At 39.4% G+C, this 7,594-nt stretch overlaps 1 pseudogene; it reads left to right on the top strand.

Moving 5' to 3' along the window:
• Positions 1-2,207: 2,207 nt before the first annotated feature.
• Positions 2,208-4,099, top strand: LOC144252682 (ataxin-10 pseudogene; annotated as a pseudogene).
• The last annotated feature ends 3,495 nt before the right edge of the window (positions 4,100-7,594 follow it).

The following is a 7,594-nucleotide window of genomic DNA, read 5'->3' as shown; positions in this document are numbered from 1 at the left end:
TGTGGTGCTAAGGATCAAACCCAGTTCATCATATGTGCTAGGCAAGTGCTTTGCCACTGAGCCACAACCATAGCATCTAATTTATTCCTTTTGATTGCTGAGTAGTATTCTATTATATAGCTATGCCATAATCTGATTATTAATTCACCAGTTGATGAACATTTGAGCTCTTCACATTTTACAAATATTAAAATAAAGTGGTCAAGAAAGGACACAAGTTTTGTGTAGATGTTACAGTTTGGATTTGGAATGTCCACAAAGGCTCTTGTATTGAAGGCTTGTTCCAAGCTTCTGAAGCTATTGGGAAAGTTTGGAAAAATGAGGAGGTGCGGGGCCTGGTTGGAGCAGGTGGGTCACTGGGGGAATTCCCTGGAAGGTATATTTTATCCCTGGCCCTTGCCCTCCCCCTGCTTCCCCAACAGGAGTTTCTGCTTCACCACAGGCCTAAAAAAATGATGGGGCCAACCAACCATGTACTGATACCTCTAAAACCATGAGCTAAAATAAGTTTTTCTCTGACTTTGACTTTCTGACTCTGATAAAGGTTCAGTGTTTCTGAAATCCATAGTTACAGAAGGGGTTTCCTAATTTGGCATGCAATCTCTCTCTCTCTCTCTCTCTCTCTCTCTCTCTCTCTCTCTCTCTCTTGAGTTGTTTTTATCAAATATTTTGTTCCAGCAATGGGAAGCAGACTCACACAGTGGACGAAAGTTTTCATTTTTCTTGGATAAATACCTGTCATTAGGCTTGCTTGCCCATGTTCAACACTATAAGCTACCACCAAACTATTTAATGATTCTATAACTTCCCACTTCCTTTCTCTCTACATTCTTGACAACATTACTGTTGTCTTGAATGTTACCTATTGTATTGTGTGTGTAGTGTCAAATTTCTTACCCTCCCCCCAACACTGTTAATATTTTGGGCAAGATAATTTTTGTGCTGAGCATTGTTGGATGTTTAATAGCATCTATGTCCTCTGCCCACTGCATGCCAGGAATATTGCTCCAGTTTTAACATTCGAAACTGACTCCTGACATTGCCAAAGTCCCCTGAAGGCAACTACTCCCCACCCCAGTTATCGCTATAACTTGGATTTACATTTTCCTAAGATAAATAGCAGTATTCACCTTTGCATGAGTTTCTATATAGGCTCTAGGAGTTTTCTTTCTGCCTCAGTAATTTGTATCTTTCAAGGAACTAGTCAGCTTCATCTAAATTGTCTTAATGTATTAAAATAAAATTGTTCAATTTTTTTACCTCATTATCCCCTTTAAAATCTGTAGGAAACATAGTGATGTTTTCCCTTTAGTTCCTGATATGAAAAATGTAGGCTTTCTTTATTTCTTTCTTGTTCAGCCTAGCCAGAGAGAGGTTCATCAGGCTTATTAATCTTTTCAAAGAACAAGGCTTTGTTTTCAAAGAATTTTCTCTATTGTTTTTCTGGCCTCAGTGTTATTAGATTCCTATCTATTTTATTATTTCCTTTATGTTTTATCTTCTTCTTTGATTTGGATCCATTTTTCTCTTTCTAATAGAAGGATCTATCACTATAATTTCCTCTAAACACAACTTTGGATTCATCTTACAAATTTTTATTTATTATTTTTACTTTCATTCATTGCAAGTATTTATAAATGCCTTTGTAATATTTCGCTTTGACCCATGAGTTACTTGAAAGTTTTTAGAAATTTCTCTCAATCATTTTCATTTCTAATTGTCATTTCATTTGCACTGGGCATAGAATTCTAGGTTGGCAATTTTTTTTCTCTAGGTACTTGAAAGAGATCACTCCATTTTCTCTAGCTTACATAGTTTCTGATAGGTATTTTCTATCATTTTAACATTATTTTCCTCTGGTTTTTAAGATTTTTTTTTTCTTTTTTGCAACTGATTTTCCACAATTTGGTGTATTTGAGGCCTGGTTGTTTTATTGTTTTTGTTTGTTGGTTGGTTTTGTTTAGTTTTAATGGTTGCTCTAGTTGGGTTTAATAGACCTTCTTACAAATATGTGTTCATAGTTTTTATTAAATTTAAACAGTTTTAGATCTGTTTCTTTCAGTTTTTCCCCTAAACCTCCTCCTTATCATTCAAATCTTCCCTTCCTCTCCCTCACTTTGTAGAATCCCATTCATACATATATTTCTTTTTTTGTTTCCATTGCTATGATTAAGATCAAGCATACTTCCGCCGCCCCCTCCCCGGCCTGCTCGGCGGCTCTGCGCGGCCGGGTGGCGGCTCCCGGGCTCCGGCGCTGCGTGCGGCCCCGCGCTCGTGCTGCCGCTCGGCCTCCGCCTCGCCTCCTGCCACCTCGGCCCCTCGGCCCTCGCCGCTCCTCCTCCTCCTCGCTGCCCCTCGCCGCCCCTCGCCACCCCTCAGCGCCGTTCCTCAGCGCCGCTTGGCCGCGCAGGAGGCAAGATGGCGGCGCCCAGGCCTCCGCCCGCCCGGCTCTCGGGCGTCATGGTGCCGGCGCCCATCCAGGATCTGGAGGCCCTTCGCGCGCTCACCGCGCTCTTCAAGGAGCAGCGCAACGGAGAAACAGCACCCAGGACCATCTTCCAAAGAGTGTTGGACATCTTAAAGAAGTCATCTCATGCTGTGGAGCTGGCCTGCAGGGACCCATCCCAGGTGGAGCATCTGGCTTCCAGTCTGCAGCTGATAACTGAGTGCTTCAGGTGTCTCCGGAACGCTTGTGTGGAGTGTGCTGCGAACCAGAATGCAATCAGAAACCTCGATACGATTGGTGTGGCTGTTGATTTGGTTCTTCTGTTCCGTGAACTACGAGTGGAACCGGACTCCCTCTTGACAGCCTTTCGCTGTGGCCTGCAGTTTTTAGGCAACCTTGCCTCACGGAACGAAGACTCCCAGGCCATCGTGTGGGTGCACGCCTTCCCCGAGCTCTTCATGTCTTGCTTAAATCATCTAGACAAAAAAATTGTTGCCTACTGTTCAATGATTTTGTTCACATCTCTTAATCCTGAGAGGATGAAAGAACTGGAAGAAACCCTCAATATTGCAATTAATGTCATTGAAGCTCACCAGAAGCAGCCTGAGTCAGAGTGGCCGTTCTTGATCATTACTGATCACTTTCTGAAAAGCCCGGAATTGGTGCAAGCCATGTATGCCAAACTGAGCAATCAAGAAAGGGTCACACTGCTCGACCTCATGATAGCCAAGCTGGTGGGAGACGAGCCGTTGACCAAGGATGATGTGCCAGTGTTTCTGCGCCACGCCGAGTTGATTGCAAGCTCCTTTGTGGATCAGTGCAGGACTGTGCTGAAGCTGACCTCTGAGCAGCACACTGAGGACGAGGAGGCTCTTGCCACCATTAGGCTTCTGGATGTGCTGTGTGAAATGACGGCCAACACCGAGCTGCTGGGCTATCTGCAGGGCTTTCCTGGCCTGCTGGAACGTGTGGTCGATCTTTTACGACTAATTCATGTAGCTGGAAAGGATACCACAAACATCTTCAGTACCTCTGGTTGCATAAAAGCAGAAGGTGACATCTCAAATATGGCCGAGGGGTTTAAGTCTCATCTTATTCGCTTGATTGGAAATCTGTGTTACAAGAATAAAGATAACCAACACAAGGTGAATGAGCTGGATGGCATCCCGCTGATCCTGGACAGCTGCAACATCGATGACAGTAACCCCTTTCTGATGCAGTGGGTGGTATACACTGTCCGCAACCTCACTGAGGACAACAGCCAGAACCAAGATTTGATTGCAAAGATGGAGGAGCAGGGGCTGGCGGACACATCCCTGCTGAAGAAGATGGGCTTTGAAGTTGAGAAGAGGGGGGAGAAGCTGATTCTGAAGTCCACTTGTGACAACCCCCCGCCGTGAAAGAACTCTCCATCCAATCATCTGAATTTTCAGAGTCTGACTTGTGGATGTTCCTCTCCACGATACGTGAAACTGCAAGTGTTTGAAGATGTGTCAGTGTGAACCTGGGAACTCTGGTCTTGTTGGTAGCAGAGTTCAGTGGTGTCAGCCACCATCAGAGTCCTCAACTTCCCCCTTTTCTTTGCATTACGCGTAGCTGTCTGGCCTCCCTTGTCCCCGCATAGAATGTGTGTTAGTGTCACCTTGTGCATACTGTGGCAGCAGATAATAAAGCTCTGAGGGCACCGCCCTTCCTTGGCAAAAAAAAAAAAAAAAAAAAAAAAAAAGATTAAGCATACTCATTTTTTCCTTCTGCAATTTTTAATCTGTGCTTAATTCCATCAAGTGTAGTTCTTATTTTACTTACTTTTTCCTTTCGAATTTCAATTGTCATTTTTAATATGCTCTTTCCCTCCATGAACATATTTGAGCATATCTATAAGGCAGACTTGGAAATGACAAAGATTATGAGACTCATAGTCAGGTGTTAAACAACCAGTATGTATTTTACAGATTTCCACTAATTCACATTCTTCCAGTTACAGATCATATGTTCCTCTTTCTTTGTTTGGGTAGTACATTGATTGGATGCTAGGCATTGTAAAGTTTAAATTTGTGGTACCAGATATTTCTGTATCCTTTAAAGAATGTTGTACTTTGTCTTAAAATGTAATTAAGATATCAGGAATATGATTGCTCTGCCACTTGTTTTAAGATATGTTTGGTCAGGTTCAGAACACACAGTCTAGGTTTAGGTTGCTCCTATTAACTTTCCCTGCAACCTATCATGAGATTTCTCTGCACTCTGGTGTGTGGAAAATTAATCTGTTTCTAACACTGTATAACTGCTTGTAATGCTTCCTTTGATATTTTCAATAAATTCTTTATTTCATCAACATAGCCAGAGTATATTTCAGAAAAATGATAAATGAAAGGGGAAGAGTAGTTGCTGTTTACGTTACAGTTACATGCATAGGAGAATATAAATTATAAAAGACATTGAAAGTCAGGCCAAACTACCAAATTTCTATTTGATTCAAAACTATTCATTTAGGAGGTGATACAGTACACAAGGATTAAGATCTGGGGTGAAGTATTAGAGTTCCATGTATTAAAGAAAAGAAATTCTAGATATAAGGAGATAAGTTAGGAAAACAGTTCAATAATCTAGAAGCAATCAGTAGGGATGAGCACAGAGCTGTAGAAAAAGGAAAAAATGTTCAATATGAGCAAATATTTGGAAAGAAGAAATTATTTGGAAGGAAGAATATGATGACAAACTGGAGAAAATGATTTTAGGAATGGAAAGGGGTCAAAGATGACTCCAAGATTTCAAACGAGGGTGATACTAAAAGCAGTGGGTGAGGAAAACAGGTTTAAATGGGAGAAGATGAGTAAGCTTTGGACCTGTGTTTTATGATGAAAGCAGCATATCCAAGTATCAATGTCCTGCAGGCCATCAAAAGCTCATGCTATCTTTCACAGAAAATAGATCTGGGCATGGGAAATGAATCTGGAAAAAAGATCAGTCAATAGGGAAAATTTTAGAGGCTTTTCAAATATATTGCAGTTCAAAATTCTATATTCATGTCCATCTTACTTGAGTAAGAGAATATCTAATACTATTTTCTCTATTTTAGATATTTGAGTGCCTTTTGGTTTCTAGATTTGAAAAGGAATTAGAAATATCATAATAATGCAAGGGAAGCTTGTGCAATTACTTACACAAGTATTGGAAGCCTCACATAAAATGTTGTGTTTGAGGGAACTCCAGCCCATTCTTTACCAGAATCTTGGCTAACCTTCAGATAAACAAGCCTCCAACCAGCAGTCACCAGGCTAATGGTTTCATTTCCTTTCCATGGCACATTTCCAAAAGAATCTGAGCTTTTTGTGTTTTGATGAAAAATTTTATACAGCAGAAATAGGCTCTTGAAACACAAGAGATTGATATTTTGTTCATTTTGTGATGCAGACAACTGACAAGATACATTGCATAATTGTCTATTCTCCACAAACAATTTTCCTAGGTTAGCAAACCATTCAGTGTTGCTTCAGATATGAACTGTAACATTCTGGGACATGTTAGAGATCACCTAGCTGTTTTATTTTGCATATGTAGAGAGTACTGTTATGAAACAAAATAGTAATCTATCCAGATCATTGACATACTTAGAACTAGAACTAAATCTCATAATACTCTGTTCAACGTTACTTGAAATTCCATTACCTCTGCTCCTTTGTGAACACTTTTTTAAAAATCCTCTTAATATAGAAAGGTACCTGTCAAGCACAATTCCTTTGGTTTATTCAACTTAAGTGTCAGTATCTTTAGTCGTCCTGGTTCCTGTTACACTTCCAAAGCAGCTGGTTAACCCTGGGTAATCTCCAATTGGCCTTCAAAGATTCAGTTGATTTCATAACACATCTAAAACAAGCATTTGCTTATTTTTTTTTTTTTGTTACTACATGCCTTGACTCTGATTATGAGATAAACTTCTGGTTTCCATGGCTATGAATAAATAACAAAGTAAAATATGCCCCAACCTAAATGGTGGAAAAGTTAACAAATGAATACATCCTGATTCATGAATAATCATATCTGTCATATCCTTGTAGCCTCCAACATACAAATTGCAGAAATTTGCAAGCTGGCTTTTAGAAATGCTTATTTTATTTTCTAACAAGCTTATTTGTTTCTTTTAGGTAGGCTTTTGATAGTATTACTTCTATGATGTGTGTGTGTGTGTGTGTGTGCGTGCACGTATGCATGCATACATGCATACATGTGCTAGTGTACACTTTTAAGGGTAAATTGATGATTATCTTTTTTTATAATACTGTTTTATGTATAAATCCTTTTGTAAGTTCTAATATTTGTTTTCAATAATATCTTTTCTTCAACCCCAATGGTGAAAGGGAACTTCCCTACCCCTATCCACACACAGGTTGCACAAGTAGAGGAATACTGGGGAGGATAGGAGGAAAGGTCCATGGAACCCTACACTACTGTTTGGGCTGCTTTGGAAGCTACTGTGTCAAAGGAAGTTCTGGGTTCAGGGAAAAGTTTTTGTTTTGTCTCAGTTTCAATTTTCTTTTTTATTAATATGTATTAAATGTACATATTATATGAATTCACAGTGAAATTTCCCTACAATATTGCATGTACTGATCATATCCATCACCGTTTCTCCAACCTTACCCTTCTTCTCCCCTCCAGCACCCTACAAAAAACACCAAGAACACTAATCTACTTTCACTTCAGCTTATATTTAGTTTCCACATATGAGAGAAACATGAGATCCTTGTCTTTTCTTTGTCTAGCTTATTGTGCTTAACATAATGTCCTCCAGGTCCATCCATTTTGCTTCAGATAACAGGATTTTATTTTTCTTTATGCATGAATAATTCTCCACTGTGCATACATATGTATAATATATGCATATATATAATAAGTATATATATATACATGTATTATATACTATATTCTATTTATCCATTCATCTATTAATGGACATTTAGACTGATTCCATATCTTAGTTATCATGGATACTTCTGCAATTAACATGGGCATGCAGCTATCTCTTACAAAAGAGTTCTGAGTTCATTTCCTTTGATATATACTCAGGAGTAGTATAGCTGTATTACATTATAATCTTATTTTTAATTTTTAAACAAATATTTTTAGTTTAGAGAGACAACAATGCCC

Source organism: Urocitellus parryii, unplaced genomic scaffold (genome assembly GCF_045843805.1).
Source record: "Urocitellus parryii isolate mUroPar1 unplaced genomic scaffold, mUroPar1.hap1 Scaffold_512, whole genome shotgun sequence".
Lineage (NCBI taxonomy): Eukaryota > Metazoa > Chordata > Mammalia > Rodentia > Sciuridae > Urocitellus > Urocitellus parryii.
Note: the sequence above shows the minus strand (reverse complement) of the source record. Positions and strands in the feature narration are given on the sequence as shown.